Genomic DNA, 19,554 nt, shown 5'->3' on the forward strand with positions numbered 1-19,554 from the left:
TGAAAACAACATCATGTCGATTTCCCAATATGGCTTTTGTGAGGGGCGCTCTACCATAACTCAGTGTCTCAACCTGTTTCTTATTCTGAACAAATATACTGTTGTACAGAAGGGAGTAATTCACCTTGCCTTCATGGATCTGTCCTCAGCCTTTGACTGTGTCAACAGAGGGAGGCTGTGGCAGACCATGAAGGATAAGGGAATAGATGGGGGGATTGTGGAGTTCCTAGCGGATCTGCACAACGACACAAGAGCCAACGTGAGGTTTTCATCTACTGGGGAAACTACGGGTTGTTTTCCTATCAATAAAGGTGTACGTCAGGGGTGCATCATGGCCCCTTTTCTTTTTAATTTTTATATAAATGACCTAGAGGCTGAACTACAAGAGGTAAAATCTGATTGTCCTCGAGCTGGTGCGAGGGGTATTCCTTTGCTTTTATATGCCGACGATGCGGTTTTAATTTCAAGAACAGAATTAGGTCTTCAGGCACTTCTGAATGCTTTTAATAAATTCATGTCTGATAGGGACCTTATGGTCAACAATTCTAAATCCTTTGTAATGCATGTTGGCCGTCAATCTAAAAGAAAGTTCAATTTTAAATTGAATGATGTTCTGATACCCATCACCCAGACGTTTTCTTACTTGGGTGTTTTATTTGATACGAAGCTTTGTTGGGCTCCACATTTGGCCAAGAAGAAGGGGGAAATGTCTAGGGTAAATGCCTCCATCTTCAATTTTGCCTCTAAATTGGGGAAAAAGCCAAATGTGGCTATGATGAAATTATACAACGCTAAATCCATAGCCACAGCAGTATACGGAAGTGAGATATGGGGCTACACAAACAGGGAACAACTACAAATAGTTGAAAATAAAATTTTAAAGCGCCTGTTGTGTGTCCCTGGTAGCACACCGAATTTAGCTGTTCATGAAGAACTTGGTTGTCTGCATTTATCCGACATTGTTGGATTGAAACCACTGTTGTGTTGGGTAAAACTATGGCTAAATGATGAAATTCCTTTAACCCACCTGATAGTGGAAGATCTTGTATCACTCGATCATGCAATGTGTGTACCCTGGCTTAAATATTTGAAGTCCCAATTTTTGAAGCTTGGCCGCCTGAACTTGTTTGACAACCCGAGGGATATAGTTAAGGGTGATGTTGTAGCAATTAAGAGAGCTTTTTTTCTGAACTGTAATGCTCTAAGAGATGAAGTTGAGCTCTCGAAACCTAATGTTAGAAAGTATATCATGTTGAGAACTTGTGATTCTATGGAATTGTATCTAACATGCTCCTTCACCCCCCACGAGAAATTTTTGCTGACTCGGTTCAGGTTTAACATCTTTCATCATCTTTTAATTAGACCTAAGTCGGACATTTTTAAAAAACCAGCAGCTCCCTGTGGCTGCGACGGGAAGTCTCCACAGGATATGCTGCATTTTATATTTTTATGCACATTCTATGAATATCCCCGCAGGCGGTATCTGGTTACTCTTTTAAAGAAATTAAATTTTAATCAAATCAGACCCGCCCTTATGTACTTACAGCTCCTGCACTCTGATAGTGTCCTCCAGGTGTTAGAATTTTTAAAACTAACTATGAGACTAAGAAAATGTTTGGATGAGTAACTGTGCATTAACTGTAGCTCAAAGCACTATTGCACTTTTTTCTGTATATGGACTCTACTTTGCACTTTTCTTGTACTGATTTTGTCTATGCACTCTTTTTAAGAAATATTTGTGTTATATGTACCTAAATTGACTTTGTGATTATTGTGATGTTTTTATCATGAATTGTTTAATGTGTGTACTTTTATGGATTGCAATATATCCGAAATAAAGTCAATTTGAATTGAAATAGTGATTTACAGCCATTTTCGTTTTTCACTATTGAAGGCTACCTGTTCTCATAAGCCAGAATGGGCAGTGAAGATTATTACATTCTTATGATCCTAACTGACTCAGGGAACATGGTAGAAATTCGAATTTAGTATGCCTGAACTCAGAATAATAAAATACATATTTTAGTAAAGTTTATTTTAATATTCTGTGTTTGCAAATACCAATTTTAGAAAGTAGGTATTCGCTTGCCTAACCATTTGAGCCCGCCTCTGCTGAGTTGTGTATTCCTTGTCTGGGTTTGTGTGTGACAGGGCTGGGGAAATTCCAGGAGACAGTCTGGGACAGCCCAGTGGTGAGTAGGGAGATTTACATCCAGATGGGGGGAGTGCACCTGGGACCTGAATAAGGCTGGGCCTTCCCTCTACAATGCTGGCTCCACCCCCTGTGGCTTGTCTGATATCTCTGCCCTGCACAGTGAAAGGAGAAGAAGAAACCTGTCAACAGAGTGCTCCAGAGCTGTATCTTCCCTCCACTGTGCTGGCTCCACCTCCTGTGGGGCGGCTGATGTCTCTGCCCTGCACAGTAAAAAGGTAGAGGAGAGTAATGTCAACAAAGTGCTCAGGAACTGGTTTGAAATAGGCAGAGGCCTCTCTGCCTTCAGAGAACAAAGGATTTTGGGGTATAAATAACAGATCACTTCTGGAACAAGAAACCGTTCTGCCAAGGAGAAGAACCAAGGAAGCTGCAGGAGTTTGGACTTCCCCTCTGCCAGTGTGCTGTTTGCTGGGTTGGCCTGCAGTGGTTGCTTTATTGCCAAGGGAAAGGAGAAGGAACTTTGTAAGGACTTCCATCTACAGAATATTCTCCAAGGCTTGAACTGTGTTTGCCTCCTGCTGAAGTCTTAGGTCCAAAAGACTTCACCTCCAGCTCCCTCCTGAATTTCCTTGCTGGGAATTCTGACTCCAGTCACTTGCGTGCCGCTGGGAGCTGGAAGCGCGACCCATCGGGAAGAAGCGTGTCGCCGCCCCAGCTGAAATCATCGCAACGCCGGAGAAGCGAGCCTCCACCACCTCTCCATGGAAGAGTGTGTTCATCAAAGCTGCCTGCTGACGCATCGCCGGACAAGCGTGACGCCATCGAGAGAGTCGCCATCGTACTGCCGGAGAAGCGCGTCGCAGGGCCTGTTGCGGCTCCAAAAGTACAGAGTCGCCGCAAGGCTGACCGGGCGCCATCACATCGTCATCGCATCGCCGCATCAAGGGCGCCATCTTCTCGCAACGCAATTGGATCATCGCATTGCATCAAGGCGCCATCTTGCCCACCGCAACGGGCCCGCAGGCCGAGAATCTACGCATCACCTCCGCACCGCTAAGGCTCACGACGAGTACCCTACTCTGCGCAAGCATTGAGGAAGGATGCAACTGTTCCCCCGGATCACGGAACCGACGCATCTCCCCTTCTGCGAGTCTTTTTGTTTACACTGCGTTATGCATCCAGGTACTTTGTTGAGAACTTAGTCGTATCTACCATCAACTTAAACTAAGAGACTTTAATCATCTTTTAAGTAATCTTAAGTGTAGTATTGTGGATTTTTGTCGTTTGTGGTCTTGTGTTTAAGTCTATATAAAGAATACTTATTTTTATAAAACCTGTGTTGTGTCCATCTGTAGTGTTATCACTGTATTACTGTGTATATGCACAAATGCTTAACACACTGCCTCTGAGATAAGCCTGTCTGCTCGTGCTAAGCTGCCAAGGGGGTGAGCAGGGGTTATTAAGGAGTGTAATCCCCTTATCCTGACTTAGAAGTAAGGGTCCCTGTTTGGACAAAGGTGAATACCATTGCCAACTAGAGACCCCAACCATTTAATCAACTTTCATTATCTGAAGATTTTGAATGATGATGGTGTCCTATATCGAGGGCTTTTTTTACGAACTCAAGGCAAGAAACACTCGGCTTAAATACACACGCCATCATCCTAGAACTTTGAGAGATAATCTTTAATTCAGTAAGTTTTTATGAATAAGACAGAACTTACCAGAAAGGAGGACTACTTTGCAGAGGCAAATATTTTACTGCCCAAGCTAGTGACAAGAGGTGATCCCTATTGTTTGGTGAAAAGATCTCTCCAATGAGCCTGGTATGATGATCATATTGCAAGTAATGGCTGGACAGAATCTGTCTCAGCTGGCGTGTGTTAACATGTTTGAGACAGAATCCAATAAACTCACAAACATTATTCTGAAGAACTAGCATCTGTTAGATTCATTGCACACACAATAGGACTTTTCTCCTGTAAGAGAGGAAGGAATTTGAAGTATCGATTAATGAAAGCTTATATCAAGCCAGAACCTCAGACATTAAGTCAGTGGGGTCTTACTCCAACTTGTGAAAACTGTCCTTGTGGCAATTGTGTGGCATGTTCAACTATAAATTCTGTAAAATCATGCGTATTAAATGAAAGGACATGGGAATTAAAAAAATTCTCTAACTGTGGAATGAAAAATGTTGTTTGCTATATTGAGTGTCCCTGTGCATTGCATTATATTAGGAAAACCACCCAAGAAGTGAGGAAACGAATCATACAACATCAATCACAGATTCGTTGTAAGGTGGCTAATGCCCCCTGTTCGATCATTACAATGTTATGTCCCAAGCAGCTTGTGCTATGAAATGGTTTGTCCTAGAAGTGGTGAAATGTGCCTGACAAAGACATGATGGCGACCTCTTGGCTACAATGCAGGAGAACATTGGCGCTGCTGCTGTGAGAGAGCAGGGGGGCATTATCTCAGGCGCTTCGCTGTTTATGTTTTAAATTTTATGTGCACTTTCACCTGATTCCGACTCCCCGGTCCACCCCGAGCTTAGCTCGTTGTTGTGGAGGGAGTTTCTTGCTTTACCTATACTCACTTCCGGCGGAAGGGGGGAGCGGTCAAGTTTCCTACCGCCGACTCCCCCTCTTAAACACAGGATGATGGCTGGCTGCAGACCTACCGATTAAGGGTACGAGTACTGCTGTTACCTGTTACTGCTTACCTAGCGCTTTATTTTAATAGCAGGGGGCACGAGTTAGGTGCTCGCACTGCGCTGTTTGCTAAACCTTTTAGCTGCTATCGCAGGGGGCACGACTTGAGGTGCTCGCACTGTGTGTTTATTTTAACTTTGTTTTGTGTTTATTTTAACTTTGTTTTTTGGCGCTTTACTGCTCCTGGCATGGGCGCTGCTGCTGTGAGGAGAGCAGGGGGGCATGATCTCAGGCGCTTCGCTGTTTATGTTTTAAATTTTATGTGCACTTTCACCTGATTCCCACTCCCCGGTCCACCCCGAGCTTAGCTCGTTGTTGTGGAGGGAGTTTCTTGCTTTACCTTTACTCACTTCCGGCGGAAGGGGGGAGCGGTCTAGTTTCCTACCGCCGCCTCCCCCTCTTATACCGATGTGTTGGTCGACGCGTAGCGGACGCGCGCAGCGGGCGCGACGAGGGCGCGCCAAAGTCTCGCCAAAGTCCAGCCCATCTGCGCCCATCCGCGACGGTCCGGGACCAGGGGCCATGTCCCTTGGTAATACATCTTCCGGTCCCTCTCTTATTTATTCTAGAGAGGCCCTTCTCAGCTTTAGGTCATCACATTGCTCACAGTGCACTCCCCTGAACTGTTTTTTGGCTCCCATTACCTGCCCTAACTGTAACCTTTCCCTCTCCTCCCTCCCCTCTTTAACGAATATTGCTACTTGTACCTTCCCGTCATTCCTATCAAGACCCATACACATAGATTCCCCCCAAGGTTGTACGTTTATCAGCCTTAACTATAGGTCATTAGTCAAACACAAGAGAGATATTTTTGATCTTCTCACTGCTTTGCAACCAGCTGCCTTATTTCTCACAGAGACCTGGCTAAAAGATTACTCCGGCCCCGACATTGCATCCGCCCTCCCCGATAACTACACGTACACAGGAAAAAATAGAGTGGGGAAAGAGGGTGGAGGGATAGCATAATTTTTAACCGACTCTATTCCTGTAAATGTGAGGACTTTGACATACATAACAGTGAAGCGGGTCATTTTAAACTTTTGTTATCTCCCAACTTCACCCTTTCTGGGATGCTCATTTATCGTTCCCCTGGCCCAGCCAGCTCTTGGGCCATTGCCCTTCCCGAGTACATAGCACCTCTACTTCAAACCTCCACTAATTTTTCGATCATTGGTGATTTGAACTTACATTTTAATGACCCATCTTGCTCTATCAGTACCAACCTCCTTCAGGATCTTGCAGCTCTCAATATCACCCTACATAACTCTGGCCCCACCCATAAGGCAGGGAACCTCTTGGATCCCATCTTGTCGAACTTGGAAACCATTACGTGCAGATCGTCATTACCCATCCTATGGTCAGACCATTATATGGTTACCTTCTCTGTTACTATTGGCAGTTCGTCCACCATCCCTTCTAACCCCACGGAATTTAGGCCAACCAGAAATTGGAAATATTTGGACCCCATTACATTTAATTCATGTCTGGAAAACACCAAGCCCTTTTCTGAAGTCATCAGCATTGAAGCTGAGGCTGCTATTCATAGTTGGCTTACTCAAGCCGCCAACACATGTTTACCTCAACGTAAGCAAAATCACAACCCACATCACCCTCCTGCACCCTGGTTTACAGATGCTCTGAAAAAAGAAAAAACTATCTGTAAAAACCTTGAGCGCAAGTGGCGCTTACAATGACTCATGCTCCAAGCAGACTTACAAGACCGCTTTAACCAACTATCATCTACTCTGTAAAACTGCCAAAACGAAATATGTCAATCTAACCATACTTGAGGCATAAAATCGCCCAAAGGCACTTTTTACGGTCGTACAAGAACTGTCTGGCGCATTATGTCAACCCAAAGCGCCTTGTTTAGACGCCTCACAATGCAATTCCTTGGCTGCATTTTTTATCTCTATAACGACGCCATTTACACTGACTTTGAAACATCTATTCCCCCCCCTCAATCACTCGACCCAATCGCCAGCTATGATCTTGAGGCGCTAGTGGATATGCACTCCATACCTGCACAACAGAATAGCTTCCCTAAAGCACCAGATCCCGTGATCTTCCGTGAACTTAAAGTCCCAGAGGAGACCAACTTTTCATCTGTACAACAGATCTGTACCTGGGATCTCCTTAACAGTTCCACACTCCACGATATCATCAGTAATATTAAATCTAAATATAGCAGGAGAACTGGGAATAAAAGGAACAATCTGCACTACTATTGAAGTACCATGCGTTATATAAGAACGGAAGGTGCTAAGTCCAGACACGTGATCCCCACACGGGCCTTAAGGAGGATAGGCAAACTATCACCCTAGAAAGCTAATTTTTTGAAGTTGGACAGCACCCTTCAACAGTTATGCACCATTGCAAGACAAATATTGAAAAAGAACATACAGATATGCAGAGTATTGGTTTTCCCAAATGTACACAGAATACACACAATCTTGTGATTTTGATTTTCTTTCTTTTATTCAGTTTTTATTCTTTCTTTTCTTTTTTTGATAGTTGCGAATAGCCGACGCGTTTCGTCCATTGCCGGACTTCTTCAGGGCTTAAAACAATTTTTCTGATTTCGTTTTTCACATGTGTACCGGTCAGGTTTTCCGGGGAATTTCTATTGTCAATTCGTAGGTCATAAGCAGGATTACAAATCCTAGCAACAGTCAGTGTAGACAGAGGACAAGGTCAGGCCCACCGTAAGGTCAAAGTGCTGGAACGTCCAGGAGCATCGCGTTGTGGCCTTCTGGTTCCTCTGTCTACACTGACTGTTGCTAGGATTTGTAATCCTGCTTATGACCTACCAATTGACAATAGAAATTCCCCGGAAAACCTGACCGGTACACATGTGAAAAACGAAATCAGAAAAATAGTAATATTAAATCTGGCTCCCCATTGAATCCACTTCCCCCTCAAATTCTAAAAATCCTGCACTCCTCCTCCTTTAATCTTATTTTGGATTTACTTAACTCCTCCCTCAAAGAAGCCAAGGTACCTTCTACATGGAAACATGCAATGATTGTGCCCATATTAAAAAAGGCAAATACTGATCCAAACAACCCACCTAATTTCCGTCCCATCTCTCTCATCCCTATTTTTTCAAAAATATTGGAAAAACACATTAATACACAACTCACCCGGTATGTTGAATCTAGAAATATCCTTCACCCATCCCAATCAGGTTTCAGGTCCGGGTTCTCGACTGAATCTACTCTGTTGGGGGTCTCTGAAACCATTCGGTGCCGAGTGGATGGGGGGAAACCGTGGCACTCAATCTGCTTAATTTGAGTGCCGCATTTGACACGGTTTCCCACCCCATCCTCATTAATGCCCTTAAATCATCTGGCATCACCGGCTCAGCCCTCAACTGGTTGGTCAGTTTTCTCTCAGACCGTACTTTTCAAGTATTCTCCCCTTCCTCAGCCTCTCAAACCTATAAATCGGCATATGGTGTCCCCCAGGGCTCCATTTTGAGCCCCTAACTTTTTAACTTATATGTCAGATCATTGGCCACGATTGCGGAACAAGCTGGGCTAATTATTTACTCATATGCCGATGACACACAGATCATCTACTCTCTCTCGATGGGATCTCACTCCACCCCCTCTTCCCTCTGCGTAGGGCTTAATAATATAGCCACGTGGATTAAACTAAAGTTGAACGGGGGGAAAACTGAGCTCCTCTTGTTTGGCCAGAACACTACTCTGTGGGGGCCCCAACATTGGCCCACGCAAATGGGCCCCTCCCTGTTCCCTCTAAAACAGCTCGTAATCTTGGCATCATCTTAGATGACCAACTCTCCATGAAGCACCACGTGGTCAAAACCTCCTCTACTTGCATTACTATCATCAAATGGCTCCGAAAGATCCTTTGGATGCTTCCCCTGGAGACGCAGAAAACCGTTGTCCAGGCCTTAATCACCTCTGGACTGGACTACGGCAAAATTCTTCTCCTGGGGCAAGCAAAGAGGTGACTTGTAAACTACAGACAGTGCAGAACATGGTGGCTCGGCTGCTCTGCAATCTTCCCTACAAATCCCCCACTTCTAACTCCCTTCGTAACCTGCATTGGCTCCGTATTGAAAGCCATATGAAATTCAAGGCTCTCTGTCTTATGCACAGAATCAACGCAGGTCGGGCCCCACCCTATCTTAGTACGCTGGTTCATCATTACTGCCCTGCTCGTACTCTTCGTTCATCCAACCAGAATAGGTTTCAGGTTCCCAGAGTTAAAAGAGCCAGAATGGGCGGTCGCTCGTTCTCCTATCTGGCACCTTCCCTCTGGAATTCTCTTCCCCTTGCTCTGCGTACTGAATCCTGCTACCTCAAGTTCCGCACAGAGGTAAAAACCTGGCTATTCAACCAATAATTGGCCCCTCTATCCCCCAGTTCCTCTTCTCCTTAATCTGGTCTTTAGCGCCGGGAAACCTCCGGGTAGCTGCGCGCTTTATAAACTTAAATATAATAATAATAATAATAATAACAGATGGATCTGGATGACCAATGCGATTAATAAGGGTCTCAACCAGCAGGTTGAGTGGCATATGCTGGCCACGTTGTAGATGTATTAGATGCTTTCAATACGTCGGCCAGGCATTGCTTTGATTAACTGAGTCTCTTTTGATAAGTGTTATTCCTCATCGCAGCTTGGTGTGCTCTGAGTGGCAGTGAATAATATTTGGCATTATGATGATGAGATCTTTCTACATCACTTTTGTTTTGTTCCTGTTCTAGGATGGCTGGTATTTTTACCTTACATTTAACCTTCGGTATTCATTGTTGAGTGCTTAACTACTTCGTTTGGCTATTGTTGGTTGGTGCAATCCTTCTTAATTCCTATGATGGCTCGAAGATGATAATGTATAATATTTTTTTAAGACTGAGCATTTTTCACACTATTTGTTTTTAAATGGATTCCTATTTGTGTGACTCTCAAACAGTTATTAGATTGCATACACTTTAGACGATATGTACAGGTATCAGTTCTTTTTTTGTTGTTTATCCTGAGCATTCCCTGATTATATGTGACTGGTGGGCTATTCTCCCCTTTTGTATTAGCTTGTATAGGTGTCAACTCCTTTTTTCTGTAATTTCACTGAATATATAATTTATTGATTCTGAGCGCCCCCTGTTACTATTATGCAATCTTTACATGTGCGTGGTCGATGTATATTTTGGTGGGGCTTCATGGTGGTTTGCCCTTCGTGTGGATAGTACGATCCTCTGTGCACTTTTTAAATTCTAATATGGCCCCCGTTTCGCCTCTTGTATAATGTGATCTAGAAGGTCACTCTGCATGCGTCTTTTAGTGTCCTTGGGAGCAGCTCTAGAGCGAGGTAGTGACCCAATGCAGACTTCGATAGCACCCAGTTGTGGATTAGTAACACAATTACAGAAAGGAGTGTGAATGTTTCTTCATGTATCTCTTTGGCATTTTAGCTCATGGATGTTGCGGTCTGTTTGCCTTCTTTTCAGCTATACTTAACAGTCATATAGAGTGCATTGAGTAATACTTGGCTCTTTTTGTGCTTTTCTGTATATACTAAAATGGCAGTAGATCCGTATATGTTTAGACCTTTCATTTGTTTGTGTGTTGCTCCTTTTCTCTAGTACTTGAGAGCTTTGGGCACAGAAAAAAGGTAATATTATTTAATACCTTTTGTTTTAGTTTTTAATCCATTTTTTATTCCATTACATGTTTGAAGTGGGTCCGACATGCATGTCTCAGAGGGCTTAACTAAGCTTTTTTCACCTCGGTGGATGGTGAGTTATTTTGGTGATTGCTGTTTGATTGACATTTTAGGCACCTTTGGTATACTAAGCATTGTGGCAGTTTCTGGTGGTGTCTCATTGGGGTAAGTGCCACACAAGATGCTTTGTGGCGTGTTGCTGCAGACACTCATTGTTTGTTCTCTAGTCCATCGAGGTGCTGTCCTCGTGCTGTACATTTACAACACTGAGTCCCGATGATTTTCTCGGGGACCGTGTGGCCATAAGAGACCGAAATGTCGACGGGTCTACCTCTGTCACCAGAATTATATAATTGTATCACTCTACAGTTCACATCATGACTGTAATGAATAGAAACGCATAGGCAACTCAGGATTCATTAATCTACATGGTTAAGAGAACATTATGCTTCCCAATGATCCTTGGATTTCATTTGTTCAAATAATATTGATGTGATCATTTGGGTGGAGTCCGTGTTTTTTTTTGGACATTTGGTGTCTATGTCCATGTAATGTGTTTACTGTATTCAATGTATTTTAGGTTTTAACACATACAAAGCTCTGGATTAGCAATACACCTGTTTCATACTTTGGTTTGCATGGTTGGATCGAGTGACCAACATATGTTGTAATTGAACAAAAATCATTCCTCCAGGAAAATGTTTTTCTTTGTCTTTTAGAAAGTTGCCATTTTCCTACGTCAGCCATTTGGTGCCTTCTGTCTGTCTCTGAATACACATCTGGAGTGGGTGGCAGCTGAACTTTGTGCTTTCCATCTAGACAGCCACACATAAAGAGAGCTTAGGTGTGACTGATGGGCCATCCTGGGCTCGAGGGGAGGGATGAGCTGACACTCATGGATAGGCTGTGCCCTATCACCGCCAGCCGCGACCGGTAGTGGGAGTACCTGTCGGGCGGTGATGTGGGAAGGGGGAAGGGGCAGGTTGGGAGGTAGTAAAGTATGGATTACGGAGCTTTACAGGTAAGTAAACAAATAAATAAATACAATTAATTCCGTTGCATGCACTGCATCACCAAATGCGATGCAGTGCGTGCAACGAAATTTGTTTTATTTATTTATATGTTTACTTACCTGTAAAACTCCGTAATCCATACATTACTACCCCCCACCCTGCCCCTGCCCCTCCCCACGTCACCGCCCGGCAGGTACTCCCACTACCGGCCGCGGCTGGTCACCACACAAAGGGCTTCATCCCCCCTGTAGTGAGGCTGGAGCTAGGACAGTAAGGGTAGAGACAATGTGCACTTTAAAGGCATCTCTTTGAAGTCTCCCCACTTCAAAGACACGACTGGGGATAAGTACTGGACCTCACCACCACCACTTCAGTACACTTCTGGATCTGTGATTACTCTGTGAATAAGAAGGACTGTTGTATTGCTGAAAGGACTGCCATTGTGCTGGACTACTCCTCTGCTGGACTCCTCTGCTGTGCTGACCTGCTGCCTGCTGCCCTCCTTGCCTTAGAGTGAGAATGACTGGACCTGCATCTCACCAACCCACAACCAAAATGAAGCCTCTTCTTTTGAAGTCTCAAGGACATCAAATACTTCCAAATCACCTGGCAAGGAACTGAAATCTCCCATCTGAGTGTCTTGCCTTGCCAGGTGGTGCCAATCCAGTCCTGGATCCTTTGATGTTGGTATAAAGTACTGCTGCAGTACAAATCTATGCATCAAAGCTGTTGCAGCACTCTGAACCTGTGCATCCCCATTGACGATGACGCATTGCCACTGCTGTGAGGATCGTGGACATCGCATCACCGACTATATAGTCATCGCTTCCAGTTGCAATTCATCTTCAACTTTGCATGCCTCAGCACCAACGCATCGCCTTTAGCCTGTGGTCACATGACAAAGCATCGCCTCTTTGCTACTAGTATCTCAGCTCCATTAACAATGCAACTAAGATACTTTCCAGCAGACCAAACATGGTACCTGTATCTGACATGCGCTCCATCGTGGACGGCCTGAGTTTCTGGATTTGACCCGGTCTAGCCTGACCAAATAGTCTGGTCGGTCCGCTATTCTTTCAAGCACTGCATTTCAGTTTATTTTATAAAAGTTCATAACTCCGGTTATACTTAGCTGATGTTTGTCATTTTTGTCTTGTTTTGTTTATTAAATTAGGCTCTATTTTTCTAACCAGGTGTGGTATCTTTTTGTGCGGTGTTTTCACTCTTTTATTATTTTAAGTGTTGCACAAATACTTTACACATTGTCTTTTAATTTAAATTGCTCTCTGCAGTAGATTAGTTGGCGTGGATGGTGTGTCCCTTTCCTTGTTAGGCCCAGTAAAGGTTTCAGTATGTTAATCCTGAGCTCAATCCCCGATAGCTATTGCACAGAGTAGACCGGTTTAATGTAGGATAATGTGCAAATCATTTAGAAGTACCAAAACAGTAAACAAAAAAATGTAGGTCAATACAATATAAACCGTACTCCAATTTATAAAAAATGTGAATGAACTAATTCACAAAATTACTGCAAAACAACAAAAATCTGATAAAAATCCGATAAAGGGTACTGAAGATATGAATTTTCATGATTGTAAATGAAAATAATATCAAAAAGCGTGCCAACCACTGTCATCTAGTTGCATTTGACTGTCTCAAGGCCGTGTTTTTAGGCCGACTGCAATGGTGCACATATTGGTTATAAGGACCAGGTTTATCTCAGATGAGTTACCTCCCGACGTCGACAGCCTTCAGTAAAAGTAGGCAGTGAGTGTCCTGGTTTCAAGAAAAAGGGCTCAATGTCTTCTGGTTCGAGTTAGTTGGACATCAGGGTCAGACATTACTGATGAAAACCTTGTCACCTATTTTCTAATTTGTACTTCCTGCTTCCATTAGTTTTTTATTCCACTGGCTAGTTTCTTTGGGAAATACAAGACCGATCTACACAAATGGCCCCTTGCAGAATTCAGATTATTATTTACATTTCCAAAATGTAGATCTTTCTGGGTTCTTCCATGGGTTTCATACCTCTTTGACCACAAATTGAAAGCAGGTAGAAACCTCAATATAAATACCACCTACAAAAATTGCAAAACCTGTGTTGAGAACAGGTTATTTCAGCTTTGCCTGTACGTGAAAGTTGTGAAGAGGATGCACCTATCATGGGAATCATTTTGTTGATAGTATTTTATGGGAGAAGGCACACTGTCTTGGACAGCATTCTAAGCCCATTTTTCAAAATGAAACTACTCCCCTCGAAGGGAATCTACAAACCCTTGATACCTTTAGAACTGGGGTCTTCAATCATGAGCTAGCAGTAGCTCACACAGGATAATTGCCTGTCCACAGGCTTGAGAATATCCACTTGCCCACTTGATAAGACAGCTGTTTTAAAAACTGTTCCCATTTTTGTGTGGAGCTAAAAGCTGACGGTGCTGGATGATGCAACCTATCCTCTTCCTAAATCTTCTTTCTTTACTTATTTTTATCCTTCCTTTCGTGACTCTCCTAGTAAGTAAGTAAGTGAGTGTTTGAAGGATTTATAGAGCGCACAAATTCCGAGGAGTCTTGGCGCAAAGGTTTGGTAGAAATGTGAACAAATCCACAGGGAGTACCGGAACATTCCTAAGTAAGAAATAGCCAAGTCTTGACCATTTTCCTGAACAGAGGTCTGGTAGGTTGAAGCCTAATATGGGTTGGTAGCTCATTCCAGAGCTTAGAAGCTCGACAAGCGAGGCATCTGCCTCCCTATCTTGCTTTGTTGATATTAGGCTTTACTGGCTGACCTAAGATTCCAACGGGTGGTGTACCACTGAAAAAGTTTCTGTAGATCAGATGGCCCTCCACCGTAGAGTGCTTTTTGTAGCAGGCAGGGCACTTAAAAGTGGATGCGCTGCCTAACTAGGAGCCAGTGGAACTTCCCGATGCTGCCCGAAATGTGGTGGTATTTAGGAACATAAGCAGAATTCTAGCTGCAGCATTATGGAGTGATTGCAGTTTCAACAGTTAATGCTTGTCAATGCCTAAATACTGGGTGTTACAATAGTCAGTTTGGGAAAGAATGAATGCACATACTACCGTTTGTTTAAGGTCTAGTCGAATGAAAGGCAGGATTTTGTGCAATATTTTTAGTAAAAAGAAGCAGGATGAGGTCACAAGATTGATCTGTCCTGAGAAATTTACCTGGACATCACAGAGAAAACCCAGGTTTCTCACTTTTGTCACTGGACATACCCCTGCCACTACTGGCCAACAAGATTGACTCCAAATCGGAGGTCCATTTCCAAATTCCATGACCCCCGTTATATCTGTATTCATTTTCAGGTAGTTGTTAGGTATCCATTCCATAATGTGCTCAAGACACCCATGGAACTCACCACCACTGTGTCTCTGCTTGACAAAATGGAAATAACAATCTGAGCATCATCAGTTTATGACACTAATGAAAAACCCTGGTCCCTAATCAGTTTGGCCAAAGGCATAACATAGATATTAAGTAGTGTTGGCAATAAAGCTGAGCCTTGGGGGACTCCACAGGGGAAAGAAAAGATCTCAGATTTAAAATTGTCCCAGCACACACTCTGTTCTCTTGCAGTCAGGAATGAGGTGAGGAGAGTTAGAGCGGCCTCCTTGATTCCTATTGCCTTCAACCGTTGTATAAGCACCCTGTGATTCACCATATCAAACACGGCTGATAGGTCAAGTAGGACGAGGATGACTCTACCCTCCACCCCCCCCATCGATCCGCATGCGGATTTCTTTAGTGGTCATGATTAATACTGACTCTGTGGAATAGCGCGGACAGAAGCTATGTTGAGTAGAATCTAGGAGGACATTATCTTTAAGGTAGCCGTTAACTCTTGATAAATGAATTTCTCAAGAATTTTGGCTGCCATGGGTTGACATGAAATCGGACGTAAGTTCTACACCTTGAAAGCGTCTAGGAAGGGTTTCTTTAGGATGGGTCTAATACAGGCTCTCTTCCAGGGAGCAGAGAAAATTCTTGTCCTAATAAAATTGTTCAGAAGTGTGGTTAGTAAAATACTGATCTCACCCAAATCCAGATGTATTATATCGGGAAGACAGGGACCTATTGGGGACCCTGATTTTGTGGTTAGTAGCAGATCATTGACTTTGTCCGTAGATAGAGGTGAGAAACAGAAACTGGACAACTGGCTCTTCCGGGTAGATGAGGAAAAATCCTCCATTATTTGTAAAAAAGAGGTCGTGGGGGCAGGGATCCTCACAGCCAGTTCATTATATATTAGTTGAACCTTGGGCTGGAAGAAATTGGCCATTTTGTCACAGAGCTCCTTTACAGGAGCACATTTTTTCTCCTGTTGCATTTTGGACAAGGCGGTGATAGCCTTGAAAAGGTGTCTTGAAGAGTTTTTTGCCCCCTCAATTTTACGTATGTAACGGATCTTTTTGGGACTTTTAATGACTCCCTTTTATTCAGTTAGTGCAAGTTTGTAGGTAGCTTTATCTTGCTCGCTATGTTCAGTCCTCCATGCACGCTCTAAGACCCTGCACTTAGATTTTAGAACTTTAAGCTCTGCGTTATACCAGGGGGCAAATAATTTCTTTCTCTATTGTTTAATCGTTCTTTCTGGGGCCAGCTGATTCATTGCTGAGCTGATCCAGTTGTCGCAATTATCAGCCGCCTTGTTAGTGTCCATGTCTAGGGTAGGAGTACTATTGTCAAGTATCTCTATTAAAACATCTTTTCTGATTTTGCACCAAGATCTTACTTTAGTCTGGGGTAGGTTGTATAACTGAGGGGATTGATTGGTTGGATCAAGCAGGTTAATGAAAATCAACATATGATCAGTCCAGGCTAAAGGCAATACTTTGTTCACCGTGAAAGAAAGATTGTTAGTAAAAATCTCCTTCAGCGTGTGCTGAGCCTTGTGTATGGGTTTCTTGACTATCTATGTTAGACCATAGCCCTCAAGATTGTCAAGTAGCGTAAAAATGTCTGCATTCTTGTTACACTCTAAATGAAAGTTAAAATCCCCCAGTATCGTAAAGCTTGGGGAGTCCAGACAGGATTCCATAAAAGTATGTAGACCTTGAGCAAATGTGGGTTTAGGGCCAGGCTGTCTATTAAGAAGTAGCTCAGGGAGAGATACAGTGTTACCCAATTTATTATTAAAAGTCATGGCTTCTGCCCCCGGCAATAGGGAGGCCTCAAAGGTAACTTTAAGCCAAGATCTGTACATAACGGCTATACCGCCACCTTTTTGTCCCATTCTGGGTCTACAGGATAGTACATATCCAGCTGGCAATGTCGTGATCCAATCTGGGTTGGGAGTGGCTGTGGCCTATGTTTCCGTTAGGAAGACCAAATCCGGGTTACATGTCTGCATCAGGCATTCAAACTCGTACTTATGTTTGATCACGGATCTAGTATTGACCTGGATAGCCATTTGTACTCCTCTAGAGGGTTCAAACTGGTTATTTATCCCTGTAAAGGTATTATGAGAGGGAGCAAGCAGAGTACTATCTATGTGATTTCCTTGGCTGTGCTAAATGGGATGTTATCCCTGTTTGGGAAACTGAAGGCCCCAAACAGTTTAACTTCAATCTCTTTCTTTTTAGCTAGCTTTCTTGTCTTTCTTTCCCTCTTCAATTTATTTTATCCCCTCTTTTTTGCTTTACCTTTTCCTTTCTCCTTCTTTCTCCATATCTTTTTGCACTACTTCTTACTTTCCCAATGTCTTTCTTTCCCTGCCACTTTGTTGTACTCTGTCTCATTTGTACCTCTACTTTTTCCTATGTCTCCATTTTACTCCTCCTTCTTTCTTACTTCATTCTTCTCCCCTTTTCTTCTCTTCTTTTGTCTCAACTTTTCCTCCCTAATTTGTTCTTCATCTTTCTTTTGTTTTTTCTCCTTTTTCTTTCTCATTTTTCTATTTATATTTCCCTTCTCTGTTCTTTCTTAATTTCTCTGTCTCTACTTTCTTCCTTTTGTCCTGTCTCTTTCTTTCTCTGTTTTTCCTTTCTTCTTTTTCTCCTTTGTTTTAGTCTTATCTTGTTTCAGTCTACATCTTTCTTTCACTGTTATTTTTTATTTGTCTATATCTTTTACTTGTTGCATTTATGTATTGAAAATGTTTCTTTCTTTTTCTCATTTCTTCCTTCATTACTCTCCATTTCACCATGTCTTCCCTTTCCGTGCATTTCTTCCCATCCTTTTAACATTGTCTCTTTCTATTGTGCTCTTTTATCCTCTTTCTCTATTGTGCTATTTCTTTCTTTACTACTTCCTTATCAGTTCTGTCCTCTTCTCCTTTCATGTGTTTCTTTCGCTGGCTTTTACTATTCTCCTCCTTTCATTTTCTTTTCATTTCTTTACTCCTCTATCTCTTTTATGTTGCTCTTTTCTCTGTTTATTTTCCATCATTCTTTATCTTTCTTTTTCGACTCCTTTTTCCCTTATTTTCCTTTCTTTTCCTCTTGTGTTTTCTCTCTTTCATCCTTTCACTGTCTTAAGATCAAAGGGACAAAATGGATCGTCAGAGACCCCAAATACAGCTCCTGTGCCATTAATACTGTCTGCTCCCTGTAGAATCAAAGAGGGTACTGAAAGGGCAGGGTTTAATTATTTGGCCTCTGTGTGCATTTATTGAATCTCTATAACAGGCAGTATCTCACAAATGGTTTAAATGACCAGAAGTAGCTCTCACTATATGAATAATTGGAGATCTGTTCTTTAGAATCTGTAATGTGTGAAAGAAAGGACACACATTTGTGCCAAATATCTTTTATGAAAAATATGTTGCATAAGATGAGCGTAAACTGTCCCTAATTTAAAAAAAATGGCTTAACACTATGGAAGAAAAAAAACTCAGGGGCATATTACCAAGGCAGACGAAATGAAATTATCGCCGTTTTCGGCCGCAAAGCGGCGATTATTTCATCGCCCTATTAGAAAGCTGTCGTTAACATTAGTTAGCGACAGCTTTTAGGTGATAACGAGCGGTTTGGGGCCCGCTTTGCATGTCAGCGATATTTATCGCTAATGACATGCAAAGTGGGCGTACCCAACCTGTTAGCGACTGAAAGCAGTCGCTAACATCGCTATAGCATATTATCAACGCAGGCGTAGCGATTAAAATATTCGTGCTAAGCGCGAATATTGCCAAATCTAACACCTGGTCAGACCACTTCTTAGCCTGTATATCCAATGGGAGGTGAATATTCACGTTAAGTCCCTATTAGCGATGATGCCTGAATATCGCTGAATTTCCAGCGATATTCACGCATTTCGCCGCTATAGCCGGATATTTTATCGCTTTGGAGATAAACGTTGCTAATAGCACGTTATCTCTGCGATAAAATCCGGCGATGCACGGCGATAAAAAAACTGTTGCTAATCTTATTTAGCGATAAATATCGCTAGTTGTTGATAATATGCCCCTCAGTGCTTCAGAGGTTAAAGCAGAATATAAAAAGTCCACTCAAGTATGCAGAGAAATAATGAAATGCATCCAGTCATAGCATCATGAAATCTCACTGCACTTAGGCAGAAAAAAGCACAACATAAGGAGGAAACCTATAGACTAAGGAGTAGGGAAGTGTGATTGACAAATAAACTACCCAATAATGTCCACAGGTGACTCACACTTTAGTTTATCTATAGTCAACATATTGGAGAAAAGAAGTCCTGCCATTATATAGCTCTAACTGTAGCTAAGACTTAATAGTTTGTGTTTAAATGTGTGAACAAAGAAAACAACTACTCACCAGAAAAATTGTAAATTAAGTAAAATGAATTAGAAGTGTGTTTTTGAGAGCTTAACCCAATCAAATATGAGTACATGCTAAATTAATATTAACATAAGGCATTATTTATATAGATCTGAGTACGCACAACGTCGTGAATGAGCTCATTTTAATGATGCACATATAGAGAGGATTAAAGCTTACACATTAACACTTTGAGCAGGTAATTAATCAGATATTTTGTTTGTGGTA

At 42.6% G+C, this 19,554-nt stretch overlaps 1 protein-coding gene across 1 annotated transcript in view; it reads left to right on the forward strand.

Annotated features, from left to right (window-relative positions):
• Positions 1–19,554, forward strand: part of UNC13C (unc-13 homolog C) — a 1,503,140-nt gene that overhangs the window by 1,120,697 nt on the left and 362,889 nt on the right. The gene's annotated exons all lie outside the window — the stretch shown is intronic.

Source organism: Lissotriton helveticus, chromosome 3_2 (assembly GCF_964261635.1).
Source record: "Lissotriton helveticus chromosome 3_2, aLisHel1.1, whole genome shotgun sequence".
In the NCBI taxonomy this organism is placed as follows: Eukaryota; Metazoa; Chordata; class Amphibia; order Caudata; family Salamandridae; genus Lissotriton; species Lissotriton helveticus.